This window comes from Procambarus clarkii, chromosome 42, assembly GCF_040958095.1.
Source record: "Procambarus clarkii isolate CNS0578487 chromosome 42, FALCON_Pclarkii_2.0, whole genome shotgun sequence".
Lineage (NCBI taxonomy): Eukaryota > Metazoa > Arthropoda > Malacostraca > Decapoda > Cambaridae > Procambarus > Procambarus clarkii.
In genome coordinates, this window is record NC_091191.1 from 32,553,814 (window position 1) to 32,571,422 (window position 17,609).

Consider the following 17,609-nt stretch of genomic DNA (forward strand, 5'->3'; position numbering starts at 1 on the left):
CACTGTTTCACTACCCATGGTGAGATTCCGTCTGGCCCAACAGCTTTTCTCACATCCAGCTCCAATAGGTGCTTCTTGACCTCATCTCTTGTAATTTCGAACCTATCCAAGGTCACCTGGTTTGCTGCCACCTCTTCTAGCTCCGTGACTTCTACCTGTTCTATTGTAAAGACCTCCTGGAACCTTTTGTTGAGTTCTTCACACACCTCTTTGTCATTCTCTGTGTACCTGTCCTCGCCCACCCTAAGTTTCATCACCTGTTCCTTCACTGTTGCCTTCCTCCTGATGTGACTGTGTAGTAGCTTTGGTTCGGTCTTGGCTTTATTAGCTATATCATTTTCATACCTTTTCCCAGCTGCTCTTCTCACACTAACATACTCGTTTCTGGTTCTCTGGTATCTCTCTCTACTTTCTGGTGTTCTGTTATTACGGAAGTTCTTCCATGCCCCTTTGTTCAGCTACTTTGCTTTCATACATTCCCTATTAAACCACGGATTCTTCCTTTGCTTCTCTGTTTTTTCCTGTCGGGCTGGGACAAACCTGCTTACAGCCTCCTGACATTTTGACAAGACATAGTCCATCATGTCTTGTACGGACTTGGTTCCGAGTTCTGTGTCTCAATGTATATCCCATAGGAATTTATTCATCTCCTCATAGTTTTCCTTTCGGTACACTAGCCCTTTGTTTTCCAGTTCTTTTTAGGGGTGCTAATTCCTAGCTCAACCAGGTACTCAAAGCTCAATACACTATGATCACTCATTCCCAAGGGGGCTTCCAACTTAACTTCCCTTATATCCGACTCATTTAGGGTAAATATTAGATCAAGCAAGGCTGGTTCATCCCCTCCTCTCATTCTTGTCGTTCCCTTGACGTGTTGACTTAGAAAGTTTCTTGTTGCCACATCCAGCAGCTTACCTTTCCATGTGTCTGGGCCTCCATGTGGGTCTCTGTTTCCCCAATCTATCTTCCCGTGGTTGAAGTCTCTCATGATTAGTAGTCTGGATCCGTTTCTGCTCTCCCTCGGAAGCTGCTCTCTAATATATTGATGGTGGCCAAGTTGTTTCTATCATATTCCTGTCTAGGTATTCTGTCATTCGGTGGGGGGTTATATATGACTACTATTATAATTTTCTGTCCTCCAGTTGCTATGGTGCCTGAAATGTAGTCACTGAAACCTTCACAGTTCTGAATTACCATCTCTTCGAAACTCCAACCTTCTATTAGCAGCAAAGCTACACCACCTCCTCCTCTCCCTTCTCTTTCTTTCCTCACTACATAGTAGCCCTGTGGAAACACTGCATTTGTTACAGTTTTTGTTAGCTTTTTTTCTGTGAGTACTATTATGTCTGGGTTTTCTTCTAGTGCCCATTCTCCGAGTTCACTTGTTTTATTTGTAATCACATCTATCTTGTTTACCCGGTCGATTCCTCTGAGGATTTTGTAGGTTGTGATCATGTCCCCCCTTACTCTTCTGTCTTCCAGTGTCGTAAGGTGCATTTCCCGCAGCCTTTCCTCATAACTCATGCCTCTTAGTTCTGGGACTAGTCTAGTAGCATACCTTTGGACTTTTTCCAGCTTCGTCTTGTGCTTGACAAGGTACGGGCTCCATGCTGGGGCCGCATACTCCAGGATTGGTCTTACATATGTGGTGTACAAGATTCTGAATGATTCCTTACACAGGTTCCTGAACGCCGTTCTGATGTTAGCCAGCCTCGCATATGCCGCAGACGTTATTCTCTTTATGTGGGCTTCAGGAGACAGGTTTGGTGTGATATCAACTCCTAGATCTTTCTCTCTGTCTGTTTCATTAAGTACTTCGGCAAACATTGAGAGGAACGAATCTATACCCTCTGGGAGATCATTTACATATACCAGAAACAGTATTGGTCCAAGGACTGACCCCTGCGGGACTCCACTTGTGACGTCTCGCCAATCTGAGACCTCACTCCTCACACAGACTCGTTGTCTCCTGTTGCTTAGGTACTCCTCTATCCACCGGAGTACCTTCCCTCTCACTCCAGCCTGCATCTCAAACTTTCGCACTAACCTCTTGTGTGGCACTGTATCAAAGGCTTTCTGACAATCCAAAAATATGCAGTCTGCCCACCCTTCTCTTTCTTGCCTTATTTTTGTTGCCTGGTCGTAGAATTCAAGTAACCCTGTGAGGCAGGACCTGCCATCCCTGAACCCATGTTGATGCTGTGTTACAAAGTTCCTTCGCTCCAGATGCTCCACTAGTTTTTTTCGCACAATCTTCTCCATCAGCTTGTATGGTATGCAGGTTAGGGACACTGGCCTGTAGTTCAGTGCCTCCTGTCTATCCCCTTTCTTGTATATCGGGACTACGTTAGCTGCTTTCCAAATATCTGGCATTTCCCCTGTTGCCAGTGATTTGTTATACACTATGGAGAGTGGTAGGCACAGTTCTCTTGCTCCTTCCTTTAGAACCCAAGGGGAGATTCCATCTGGGCCTATAGCCTTCGTCACGTCCAACTCTAGTAAACACTTCCTTACTTCCCCACTGGTAATCTCAAACTCTTCCAGTGGTTCCTGGTTAGCTATTCCCTCACTTACCTCTGGAATTTCTCCTTGCTCTAAGGTGAAGACCTCCTGGAATTTCTTATTCAATTCCTCACACACTTCCTTGTGTGTGTGTGTGTGTGTGTGTGTGTGTGTGTGTGTGTGTGTGTGTGTGTGTGTGTGTGTGTGTGTGTGTGTAAATCACGAAAATTAACGTGATGAAAAAAATGTGACAGTGTCAGACCACGAAGGAAGCATTAAAACAGGAATTTCCTTAAGTACTTTCGTATTTAAAAATATATCTTCAGAAGGGTGAGTTACAAGTATGTAGATTTGGACATATATAGGTAGAAGGGAGGTGAAGTGAAGTGAGGTACAGTGTTAAATATATGACTGGGATTGGGTGGATATAAATATGAGCTGCATCCTATGGGCCAATTGGCCCAAACGTTGATATTAATAACATAAGATAGTAGATATTAACACGGTATTAGTGTGACAAATGTGTATCAATGATCCTACTCAAATCGCCCTTTAACTGATCAGTCAATAATGGATTTAAATTATATAAACCACTGTTAATGTTCAAATTACTTAAATTTGTAATCTGTATTAAAGAAGATTAAATTATGTTCCTATTAAAAGTACTTTTACAATTCGTTATTGAAGAAGCCATCTCCCAATCAATTTCGTGGGAATTTTCTGACAAATGAACAAACAAAGCATTAGACAATTGGCCATGTCTTTCAGAGTATTTATGTTGCGAAATTCTACATTTCAAATCTTTAGATGTTTGCCCAACTTAGAATCTATTACAATCTTTACACGGTATTTTATAAATGACGAAATTATCACTACGAGGACTGTTTCTAACTAATAGTTTTCCAACAGTATTTTCGCAATGATACAATGCATGTATATCAAAGAATTTCAAGAGCTTGACAATATTTTCAACCCAGAAAAATATTTTAAACATAACACACTCTTTGGGAGAATTTTCTTACTTCATATATTATTATAATATGTACGACGTGCTTTGATACGGAAAACTTAAAAAAAAACGATATTCTTAAACTCTTCATCTAAGAGTTCTGGACTAACAACCCAAAGAGCTCTTAGATACATAGAGGAAAAAATAGAATTTTTTTTCACATTGTATCTATGCCCTGAGAAATAATGAACGTAAGATAAATTATTTGTAGGCTTTCTGTAAACACCAAACTTTAGTGAAAAATCTTCCATTATGAATATGTATATCTAAGAATGGCAAACATTTATCAATGTCAGTCTCCATAGTAAACTGAATAGAGGGGACTTAATCAATAGGTTTAGCTATAAATTCGTCTGTATTTACATCTGTAGGTCATATACACAAAATATCAACAACATATCTAAACCATGGAATGATGCCAGGGGTAATTTTTGAAACAAATTTCTTTTCGAAGAATCCCATGTACAAGTTTGAAAGCAATGGCGATAAAGGATTCCCCATTGCTATTCCAAAAATCTGTAAATAATACTCATTATGAAAGGTAAATTTACATTCTCGTTAAGCTGTGCATAAAAGAATGTAAATTTACCGTAAATAAGTAAGTGGAAGGAACATAGTAGAACTTGTGACAATTAGGCTAGTGGGCTTGATTAGGCAGAAGGGCTTGATTAGACAGGTGGGTTTGATTAGACAGGTGGGCTTGATTAGGCAGGTGGGCTTGATTAGTCCGGTGGGCTTGATTATTCAGAGAGGCAGCCATAGGAAGCGTGAAGTTGACGGGGCTTGTATCTGGTATTAATTCCAGCGACATGATAGCCCATATCTCGCTGCCCGAGTCAACGGGATAACGGTGTGAGATAAAATCACTGATTTGAGTATACTGATTATTTTTTGTTTAGGTAAGGAAACGTTGAAATATGTTAAATGTCTACGCATTGTTTTGACTAGAGTTCACAGGTTATTTTCAACCTGTTCATTAGGTTGGGTTTAGTTTTTGTTTTATGGCTGGTATTTGCTGGTATATGGGGCCAGTGTAAAAAGAATACAGGTTATGTAGCCACAGAGAGAGAGAGAGAGAGAGAGAGAGAGAGAGAGAGAGAGAGAGAGAGAGAGAGAGAGAGAGAGAGAGAGAGAGAGAGAGAGAGAGAGAGAGAGAGAGAGAGAGAGAGAGAGAGAGAGAGAGAGAGAGAGAGAGAGAGAGGGGGGAGGTTGAGGTTGTCCTGTTATTAATACTGTGTGAGTGATACTCTTTTCCATGTTATGTGTCATAACATCTTGCCTGTTTTGAAAACTTATGTAAATGCTCATGTTAATTTATTTAAAAAATTTCCTTCAAAATAATGATGTGTTGGCTTTATATTAATTCTAAAAACAAGAAAAAACTAAATTACTGTTATTTTCATTTTAGTTGTCTGTATTTGACTTAAAAATTTTTCTTCTGGACTGCAGTTTGATTGTTGTTTTTAATTTGCCTTTAATTCACAGGGAGTCATTCATTAATTCCTCCTCTTATATTATTAGTAATTTCCCTCTCCAGAACATTATTTTTGTTTCCTTTTCACTTGTTATGCAACAGACACACACACACACATACACACACACACACACACACACACACACACACACACACATACACACACACACACACACACACACACACACACACACAGTTCGAAATTACAAGAGAGGAGGTCAAGAGACACCTGCTGGATCTGGATGTTAGAAAGGCTGTTGGTCCAGATGGGATATCACCTTGGATACTGAAAGGCACTTTGCTTGCCACTCTCCATAGTGTATAGTAAGTCACTGGAGACGGGAGACCTACCAGAAATATGGAAGACGGCGAATGTGGTCCCAATATACAAAAAGGGCGACAGGCAAGAGGCACTGAACTACAGGCCAGTGTCCTTGACTTGTATACCATGCAAGGTGATGGAGAAGATCGTGAGAAAAAACCTGGTAACACATCTGGAGAGAAGGGACTTCGTGACAAATCGCCAACATGGGTTCAGGGAGGGTAAATCTTGCCTTACAGGCTTGAGAGAATTCTACGATCAGGTGACAAAGATTAAGCAAGAAAGAGAGGGCTGGGCGGACTGCATTTTCTTGGATTGTCAGAAAGCCTTTGGCACAGTACCGCATAAGAGGCTGGTACATAAGCTGGAGAGACAGGCAGGTGTAGCTGGTAAGGTGCTCCAGTGGATAAGTGAGTATCTAAGCAATATGAAGCAGAGAGTTACGGTGAGGGGTGAGACCTCCGATTGGCGTGAAGTCACCAGTGGAGTCCCACAGGGCTCTGTACTCGATCCTATCTTGTTTCTGATATATGTAAATGATCTCCAGGAGGGAATCGATTCATTTCTCTCAATGTTTGCGGACGATGCTAAAATTATGAGAAGGATTGAAACAGAAGAGGACTGTTTGAGGCTTCAAGAAGACCTGGACAAGCTGAAGGATTGGTCGAACAAATGGTTGTTAGAGTTTAACCCAACCAAATGTAATGTAATGAAGATAGGTGTAGGGAGCAGGAGGCCAGATACAAGGTATCATCTGGGAGAGGAAAATCTTCAGGAGTCAGAGAAGGAAAAAGACTTGGGGGTTGATATCACGCCATACCTGTCTCCTGCAGCACATATCAAGCGGATAACATCAGCGGCATATGCCAGGCTGGCCAACATACGAACGGCATTCAGAAACTTGTGTAAAGAATCATTCAGAACTTTGTATACCACATATGTCAGGTCAATCCTGGAGTATGCAGCCCCAGCATGGAGTCCATATCTAGTCAAGGATAAGACTAAACTGGAAAAGGTTCAAAGGTTTGCCACCAGACTAGTACCCGAGCTGAGAGGTATGAGCTACGAGGAGAGACTACGGGAATTAAACCTCACTTCGCTGGAAGACAGAAGAGTTAGGGGGGACATGATCACCACATTCAAGATTCTCAAGGGAATTGATAGGGTAGATAAAGACAGTCTATTTAACACAAGGGGAACACGCACAAGGGGACACAGGTGGAAACTGAGTGCCAAAATGAGCCACAGAGATATTAGAAAGAACTTTTTTAGTGCCAGAGTGGTTGACAAATGGAATGCATTAGGAAGTGATGTGGTGGAGGCTGACTCCTTACACAGTTTCAAGTGTAGATATGATAGAGCCCGATAGGCTCAGGAATCTGTACACCTGTTGATTGACGGTTGAGAGGCGGGACCAAAGAGCCAGAGCTCAACCCTCGAAAACAGAACTAGGTGAGTATTAGATGAGTACACACACAGTTCTGTGGAGGACAACCCCGCCACCCTCCTCTGCATAGAAAACCCCCCCTACCCCAAACCCTCCCTGCCCCCACTCAAATGTTCAACCAAATCGCCTTCCCCCCACACCTAATCCCCACCCTTCTACCCCTCCCCTCTTCCTGCCGAGTCCTCCCTCCCCCCCCCCCTTTCCTTCCTGTCCTTCCTCCCCTTTCACCCCATACCCTCCCTGTCACTCCCCCTTCACTGGCTCCCCCGGCCCTCATCCCAGTATCCTCTGAGACCCTGTTATCCACCTCACAGATCCTCACAACCATGGAACAGCTTCCCCCACCAGCAGAACACTCACCAAGGAGGCGATCTGAGAAGGGACAGAAGAAAGTGAGCCTCAAAGCAATGTACACTAACATAGATGGAATTACAAATAAAGCAAATGAGCTTCGAGAACGGGTACTAGAGGAAAACCCAGACATAATAGCCCTCACAGAAACAAAGCTAACGAAAACGATAACAAACGCAGTGTTCCCACAGGACTATAATGTTATGAGGAAAGAGAGGGAAGGAAGAGGTGGGGGTGGTGTAGCTCTGCTGGTAAGAAAAGGCTGAGATTTTGAGGAGATGGTTATTCAGGGCTGTGAAAGTTTCAGTGACTACATAGCAGTCAAATCGAGAGAAAGATCTGGGGGTCGATATCACACCGAACCTGTCCCCAGAGGCCCACATCAAAAGGATAACATTAGCGGCATATGCTAGACTGGCCAATATAATAACTGCCTTTAGAAACTTGCGTAAAGAATCGTTCAGGACCCTGTATACCACTTATGTAAGACCAATCCTGGAGTATGCAGCTCCAGCCTGGAGTCCATACCTAGTTAAACACAAGACGAAGTTAGAGAAGATTCAGTTTTTTGCCACCAGACTGGTCCCGGAACTGAGAGGAATGAGTTACGAGGAAAGGCTAAGGGAGCTTAACATCACAACCCTGGAAAACAGAAGAGTAAGGGGAGACATGATAACGACCTACAAAATTCTCAGGGGAATTGACAGGTGGACATAGACAAACTTTTTTGCGCGGGTGAAACATGAACAAGGGGACACAGGTGGAAACTTAGTACCCAGATGAGCCTCAGAGACGTTAGAAAGAATTTTTTCAGTGTCAGAGTAGTTAATAAATGGAATGCACTAGGAAGTGATGTGGTGGAGGCTGACTCCATACACAGTGTCAAATGTAGATATGATAGAGCCCAGTAGGCTCAGGAATCTGTACACTAGTTGATTGACAATTGAGACATGGGACCAAAGAGCCAAAGCTCAACCCCCTCAAGCACAATTAGGTAAGTACAATTAGGTGAGTATACAAACACACACACACACACACATACGCGCGCGCATGCGCGAGGCAATAAAGGTCTCTCCTCCCCAACCATTTTAAATCACATTCTCATTTCAGAGAAATTTAGAGAAGAAACCTGAAATTTGGTCGACACAAAAGGGGATAAATTTTCAACAGTATATTTTAGAGACAGAGACGTGGGGAGGAGAGTATTAGGGGTGAAGTGGGGAGGAATGTTTAGGGAGAAGTATTAGGGTAAGGGTAACGATGAAGCTTTTTGTGGAGGAGATATGCAATGGGCTACGGGTTGCGGTTAGTAGGCCCGAGGCATTGGTGAGGGGTGGTTTTGGAGTTATGGTTGGCATTTGTGAGGGGTGGGTAGAGTAGTGGAGGCACTGGTGAGGGGGTGGGTTTGGAGTAGCGATGAGCGTTGGTGAGGGATTGTTTTGGAGTAGTGATGGGGATTGGTGAGGGGGTAATTTTGGAGTAGTGATGGGCATTGGTGACGGGTGGTTTTGGAGTACTGGCAGGCATTTGTGAGTGTGTGGGTTTGGAGTGGCGATGGGCATTGTTGAGTGGTGGTTTTGGATTAGTGGTGGGCATTGGTGAGGGTGGTGGTTTTTCTAGTCGTGGTGAGCATTAATGGAGGGTGGTTTTGGAGTAGTGGTGGGCATTGTTGAAGGGTGTTTTTAGAGTAGTCGTGGGGATTGGTGAGGGGTGGTTTTGGAGTAGTGGTGGGCATTTGTGAGGGGTGGTTTTGAAGTTGTGGTGGGCATTGGTGAGGGGTGCTTTTAGAGTAGTGGTGGGCATTGGTGAGGGGTGGTTATGGAGTAAAGGTGGGCGTTGGTGAAGACGTTTTTGAGATAGTCTGGGGCATAAATTAGGGCAGGTTTGTGAAAGACGGACCATTGGTGTGAGTAGTTTTGAGATAGTGAGGGTGCAGTGACGACCCCCTCGCCACTGGCTATGGGTTAGTTGGGGGCAGTAATGTGAGCGGCTATCGGCTAGTGGGAGATATTGATTACAGAGGATTACGGCGGTGGAGGATTTTTACAAGTGTGTTCACTTAAAACATGTCCACTCACTTATTTTTGGCAAAATTGACCACAGAGTCTAAATTACGTAGTTCTAATCAGAATAATTTTGTCATATTGTTAATTCCTTCTCACGCGAGCAAGCACCTGCGGCGATAGCTTAGAACGGTTGTCTGGGAGCAAAAGCTTCTTAGGGGAAAACTACCAAAATTTAACTCTTTTTTTCTGATCAGGAGAACTGGCTGGCTGAGATAAGTTCCAAGGAGTCTCCCTTCAGAAGAAGGAACGCTCTCCAGGCAAGGACAAACTCTCAGAAGGAAGACACTCTGGGAAGACTCATAGTCTAGAGAAAGCACTGTCGATCGTAAGACACTCTCTAAATAGGAATACACTCTTCATGGGAAGACACACACCACGCTGAAGAGAACTTCTACAAAAGTTTAGCTTCTTTAAATTATTTCATGTTTCCTTCTTCTATTTTCAAAACCAGATTATATTGAGAATATATTGGGTGAATATATTGAGCCTGGTCCAGGTGTTATACTGATCAGGACCAAGGTGCTCCATTGATCGTGACTTAGATGTTATATTGATCCGCATACAAGTGTTATATTGATCCTGATACAAGTGTTGTATTGATCTTGACCATGGTATTCATCCCGACATAATATTAAGCGTCAGCGAGACAAACAATTTTTGCATTTACTGATCCTGACCAAGGTGTTGTATTGATCCTGAGCCAGGTGTTTTATTGATCCTGACCCAGGTGTTTTATTGATCCTGAGCCAGGTGTTTTATTGATCCTGACCCAGGTGTTTTATTGATCCTGAGCCAGGTGTTTTATTGATCCTGACCCAGGTGTTTTATTGATCCTGAGCCAATGTTTTATTATGTAGATGCTGATCCAGGTGCTGAAGTGCTATACTGATCCTGACACAGGTGTTGTACTGACCCTGATATAATATTGATCTTCAGCATGATAAACAACATACTTATGCCTGATACTCTGGGAACCTCTTACATTTTTTGTCATTACTTTCATTATCATCTTGATTATCTTATTTGTCTCTTTCTTTCCTTCTATTTCGTCTCTCCATATTTATTGTATATCTCCATTGTCTCGTTACAGTTTATGTTTGTATTTTAGTCAACAACTATAGTTTTGTTGTCCTAAATTTGATCCGTTCATTTCCTCCCTTAATTTGATGTCTCTTCCACTTATACCTATCTCTACTACCCTCTTCTCTGTTGTCTCCTCAGTGTTATTTTCTCGCCTATTTCACCACTCATTTTAGTCCATTTATCTCCTAATTAGCTCCGTCATTAACAGCAAATTAATGCACAACTTTATTCTACCCACTTCAAGACCCCGAACCAATATAGAAGCAGCATGAGGAAGTATGGGCCAATAGGCCTTCTGCGGTTACTTCCATTCTTATGTTCCCATATCCAAGTTATACCCATTGTTTCGTGTTCTGTCTTGTGTTTGTCATAAGTTTGTTCACCTCACCCCACTTATATATATATATATATATATATATATATATATATATATATATATATATATATATATATATATATATATATATATATATATATATATATATATGCGAACAAGCCTGAATGGCCCCAGGACTATATGCAACTGAAAACTCACACCCCAGAAGTGACTCGAACCCATACTGCCAGGAGCAACGCCATTGATATGTACAGGACGCCTTAATCCACTTGACCATCACGATCGGACATAAGGAAGTGATAGCCGAAGCTATTTGAACCACTTCCCTGCCGGCACTCAGATGGTAATCTTGGGCATAGCATTTCATCAAATCACCTCATTCTTTGGGGCACACGTGAGGAACACAAATGCGAACAAGACTGAATGGTCCCCAGGACTATATGCAACTATAGGACTATATGAGATATATATATATATATATATATATATATATATATATATATATATATATATATATATATATATATATATATCTTTTTTCAGTTTTGCATATTTGAGTTTTCAGTTGCATATTGTCCTGGGGACCATTCAGGCTTGTTCGCATATATATATATATATATATATATATATATATATATATATATATATATATATATATATATATATATATATATATATATATATATATATATATATATATATCTTGAGGTTATATCTTGAGATGATTTCGGGGCTTTAGTATCCCCGCGGCCCGGTCCTCGACCAGGCCTCCACCCCCAGGAAGCAGCCTGTGACAGCTGACTAACACCCAGGTACCCATTTTACTGCTAGGTGACAAACTCTGCCCGGTTTCTCGCCGGCGCCTGGGATCGAACCCAGGAACACAAGCCCAACGTGCTGTCCGCTCGGCCGACCGGCTCCCTATATAATACAAGTTTACAGAACGTTGAGTATGAGGTATATGAATTATGACGTATAAAAGAAACATTGTATATGGGATATAATGTATTTTGAATATAAGATGTACTACATACGTAGAAAATAAGGTGTAGAAGTATTACGAATATATAAGGATCAGCTATGAAGTATAGGCTATGGCAGCACTGTTACAAGGGGAAATTTGTTGCCTAAGAGGTGTGCTGAATGTGAGGAGGAGTGTGAGAGGCGTCTCTCTCTCTCTCACTCACAATTCTCTCCTATTTCACCCCTCCTTTTTACAAGTGCTTTATAGTCGACATGAATTAGCGCTTTCTCCTAGTGGTTTCCTTGCCATCCCCCCCCCCCCCCTCTTCATCCACTTTTCTTCTGTCTGGTTCTTCTGTTGCTCTTCTTTTCCTGTTCCTCCTATCCTGTTTCCATGCTCCTCTTCCTCTTATTTCACCTCCTCATTCATTTGATTCCTCCTTCCATCTTTCTTCTTTGTCCTTCATCCTCTATTTAAGTTCTGCTCCACCCCTTTTCTTTACCTCCTTCCCCTTTCCTTCCCCTCACCTCCCCGTCTTTACCATCCCCAGTCATTAAACTTTGCAACCTTTACTCGGTACAATCACCCTTTTCCCCCTAGTGGTCTGTAGGGGAGGTTGGGTAGGAGAGGGGGGTGAATGGGCAGGGTTGGCGGACAGGTGAGGGAAATTGGAGAGGGGTGAGGGGGTGTTAGGAATGGGTGAGGGGACGTTTGTGATGGATGAAAGAGACTGGGGGATAGCAGCAGGAGGTTGGGTGCTTTGAATGTGGCTCTGGGGTGGCTGGCTGAGGTGGCTAGGGTGAGTGGCTGACTGGGATGGGTGACTGAGATGGATAGCTAGGATAGGAGGCTGGCTAGGTGGCTACATGGCTAGGAGGCTGGCTAGGTGGCTACATGGCTAGGAGGCTGGCTAGGTGGCTACATGGCTAGGAGGCTGGCTAGGTGGCTACATGGCTAGGAGGCTGGCTAGGTGGCTACATGGCTAGGAGGCTGGCTAGGTGGCTACATGGCTAGGAGGCTGGCTAGGTGGCTACATGGCTAGGAGGCTGGCTAGGTGGCTACATGGCTAGGAGGCTGGCTAGGTGGCTACATGGCTAGGAGGCTGGCTAGGTGGCTACATGGCTAGGAGGCTGGCTAGGTGGCTACATGGCTAGGAGGCTGGCTAGGTGGCTACATGGCTAGGAGGCTGGCTAGGTGGCTACATGGCTAGGAGGCTGGCTAGGTGGCTACATGGCTAGGAGGCTGGCTAGGTGGCTACATGGCTAGGAGGCTGGCTAGGTGGCTACATGGCTAGGAGGCTGGCTAGGTGGCTACATGGCTAGGAGGCTGCAAGTATCATGGGTATATTGCCTGGGGAACTAACTGGTGTTTTAGTGTGATATACGAGTCAGCCCAGAGAACACCGCCGGTCACTTGCCTGGTAAATGCTCAACTCTGGATATACATCACATAGTGAAACAATATTTCCCAGCTTCCGGGTGTACGTGTTCCCTGCTAATAGTGCTTACCAGCAGGGAAGAATTACCTCCTCAGTCCAATTCCTCACAATTTACTAACTAGTGAATATTTACTCACAGTTGTCAATAAATTTTGTACCATGTGCTCTTGAGTGTATTCCACCTAGTGTATTCTTGAGTGTATTCCACCTAGTGTATTCTTGAGTGTATTCCACCTAGTGTATTCTTGAGTGTATTCCACCTAGTGTATTCCACCTAGTGTATTCTTGAGTGTATTCCACCTAGTGTATTCTTAAGTGTATTCCACCTAGTGTATTCTTGAGTGTATTCCACCTAGTGTATTCTTGAGTGTATTCCACCTAGTGTATTCCACCTAGTGTATTCTTGAGTGTATTCCACCTAGTGTATTCTTGAGTGTATTCCACCTAGTGTATTCTTAAGTGTATTCCACCTAGTGTATTCTTGAGTGTATTCCACCTAGTGTATTCTTAAGTGTATTCCACCTAGTGTATTCTTAAGTGTATTCCACCTAGTGTATTCTTGAGTGTATTCCACCTAGTGTATTCCACCTAGTGTATTCTTGAGTGTATTCCACCTAGTGCATTCTTAAGTGTATTCCACCTAGTGTATTCCACCTAGTGTATTCTTGAGTGTATTCCACCTAGTGTATTCTTAAGTGTATTCCACCTAGTGTATTCTTGAGTGTATTCCACCTAGTGTATTCTTGAGTGTATTCCACCTAGTGTATTCTTGAGTGTATTCCACCTAGTGTATTCTTGAGTGTATTCCACCTAGTGTATTCTTGAGTGTATTCCACCTAGTGTATTCTTGAGTGTATTCCACCTAGTGTATTCTTGAGTGTATTCATAAATTCCACATCAACTGCTCCCGCAGAGACTTAAATGTTACGGAAGCTTTTGATTGTAACAAATTTATTGTTTCTATCAGCAGTGGAGAGAACTGCTAATTAAGAACATCTTGCTTAAAAACTGCTGTAATATCCGGAGGCTTGTCGAACATGAAGTGTGATAGATGTCGAAAACTGAAAATTAAACTAATCGTAAATACCCATAAATATTGCAAAAAATGCCTTTGTGTACTGACTGCTTGCAATACCGAATCAGAAACAATAAGAATCTGAGCTAATTAGCTATTTTATATTTGCTATATAAATTAACAGATGTGAATATTGAGAATATATTTGAGAATAATTTATTGAATTATTTTACATAATTTTCTTTTAATTTGTAAAAATTTAGATTTTTAAATGGGTTATATACAAAGAAGCGTATACATTTTTGTTTAATTTAATGAAAAAAATGAATCATAGGGTAAAAAGGAGACCTTTATGTGTCAGGAAAATTCCAAATCAAAAGTCCACTTAAAAGTTTATTGTGTTGACAATGGTTCACGAGAGTAAATTATGCACCAAGTGTTGTAAATATTCTCCGTTATGCGCACTTTCATTTCCCAGTGGTCATGGGCCTGTCTCAGCTCCTGTTATCTCTCACCGCAGTATATTTCCCAGTGGTCATGGGCCTGTCTCGGCTCCTGTTATCTCTCACCGCAGTATATTTCCCAGTGGTCATGGGCCTGTCTCGGCTCCTGTTATCTCTCACTACAGTATATTTCCCAGTGGTCATGGGCCTGTCTCGGCTCCTGTTATCTCTCACCGCAGTATATTTCCCAGTGGTCATGGGCCTGTCTCGGCTCCTGTTATCTCTCACCGCAGTATATTTCCCAGTGGTCATGGGCCTGTCTCGGCTCCTGTTATCTCTCACCGCAGTATATTTCCCAGTGGTCATGGGCCTGTCTCGGCTCCTGTTATCTCTCACCGCAGTATATTTCCCAGTGGTCATGTACCCAGTTTTGGCCAAATTGCAATTTATTGTTTGCAGAAGATTTTCATCTTGTATATACAGTATATAAAAGGCTTTGTATTTTCCCTTCAGTTTTCATTAAACTGGATCATGTTTGTTACTTCCATCACCGTCTACTGGTTAGAGGTGAGGGCCATGGGGGCCGCTCCATGTTACGGTACATGGAGACTCTGCAGGGGGTACATGGAGAATCTCCAGGTGCATGAAATCTCTCCTGGAGGTGCATGATGCCTCTACAGGAGGTGCAAGGTTCCTCTGCAGGGGAGGCATTTTGCATATTCCTTACATGATCTTGTCTGCTTGGAATTCTTGAAATTACTCTGATTGTCATTATTATTTTGTATAGATTATTATTTTCTTATTATTTTGTTTAAATGCTCAGAAATAAATGTCCTCCTAAAAAATTGTGATCTTTCAAACTATAACTTCGTAAATTTTTCTAAGAAAACTTCTCGTGTAAGAATTGACTGTAAACGTATCAAATGCATAATTGACGCTTTTATTAGTAATTTCAAATTAGATTCCTTAAAATGGAAATACGTATTGTGGTTCAGCAATAATGTGTGAACATACAAAAATATATATATTACCCCTTCTTTATCTTACCCTTTCATTATTTAATCTTTATCATTATCTTACCCTGTATCATTAATTTATCGAATAAATTTATCTTACCCTTACCTTACCCTATATCACTATTCATTCCTTTTCGGTCATATTCAACAATAAAATATATACATACACACACACACACACACACACACACACACACACACACACACACACACACACACACACACACACACACACACACACACACACACACACACACACACACACACACACATATATATATATATATATATATATATATATATATATATATATATATATATATATGTATTGGTGTATATTGGTATATTGACCGCACATTCTGTATTTACTATCTTCTGATTTAGGGCTTCTATCCCTCTTACTATTTTTTTAGCATCAGGGCTTAGCTGAAAGAGGAGTTCTCCAAAACTCATTTTCGTAATTTCAAGGTGAAGAAAGAAAAGTGAATTACTATAGAATGTATTACACTTATTTATTCAATTTGCACAACGTTTCGAACCTCCATGGTTCATTCTCAAGTGAAAAGAATTTACTAAACTGTTTGATTTATACCCGCACTGGGTCAGGTGATAAGACAATAAAGGTAAAACCAAGGGGGATACATAAGGGATAAATGGGGGATGACGCACATAAGAACATAAGAATAAAGGTATCTGCGGAAGGTCTATTGGCCCATACGAGGCAGCTCCTATCTACATACAAAGATTAATCAGGTGTAATTGGCCTGTTATGTTGAACAATGTCTTCTGTGTTGGCATCGTTATTTTTTGGTCTTGTCCTTACTCTCATGGTGGGTAGAGTAGATAGTTCCGTGATTTGGGTGTTCATGGTAAGTTGTTCTCTTCTTATGTGAATTGCTTCAAGGATTTGTAATCGTCTTACATCTTGGGTTTTGTCTATTATACAGGTATTTTTGATCAACATTTCTCTTGTTAGGATGATGTCATGGGCTTGTCTCATATGATTCCTGGGGGCACCGGATTGAAGATGACAGATCAAACGCCTCGTCAGCTTGGTCGACGTCATACCTATGTACTTAGATTGAAGATTACATCCTTCATGGGGGCAAGTGTACATGTATACAACGCTTGACTGCTGTAGAGGATTATCCGTCGGCTTCGGGCTGTTTTAATAAGGTGGCCAGTAGTCTTCTTTGTTTTATATAATATGATCAGGTCTATGTTATGGTCAGTAATAGCGCTTTTTACTCCTTTACGACTTATTTCCTTCATTATTCCTTTTTTTGTGTTCACTGTGCATAGTTGATTTGTAATACAATTTTATTGGATGTGTTGTGGTTTCTGTACTTGGTTCAGGCTTGTACCATCGGTCCAGGTGTCTTCTTATAGCGGTGTTTATTTCCGTGTTGCTATATCCGTTGTTCACCAGTACCTGAGTTGTTCTTTCAAACAAGTTTGAAAGTTTGAAAGAATAACTTTCTTATTCTTGCCTCATGTGCAACACGACAGCCCCTGGCTGTCTGGGTTCGAGTCTCTTCTGGGGTGTGGAGTTTTCAGTTTATAATAAAATTCATATATAGTCATGCACGAATATAGAGCACGACTATGTGTAAATATAGAGTATATAACTAGGCATCAATATACAGCATGACTAAGCATAGTCATGCATCAATATACAGCATGACTATGTATAGTCATACAGGAATATACAACATGAATACCAGTATGATAAACAAGGAATATTCTGATCTACAACTCTTTCTTACACATGTAAGAATGTAATTTTACATAATACACATGTAATTCAATATAAATTAAATAAAGATTTGAATTAAGACTTTTTTCCTGTTCTGAATTATAATTTTTATTGAAAACAAATCATCTCTGACTCAGTGATGTAAAATGTTTAATTATAAAACTTGTAAGGTTTACTTCTGTGGTATTATTTGGTAAAATATAAATCCAGTTAAATTAATTTGGCCAACAAATAAATATACATCACACAAATTACAGCTGTCAAATTTTGCTAATGAATTAATGTATTTTGGAGTAATCACAAACCTTTTTATTTGTGTGTGAATATTTCCGAGTAATATCATATTGAAAATTTTTGTTATGGCTGATTTATGCTGGCGGTATCCT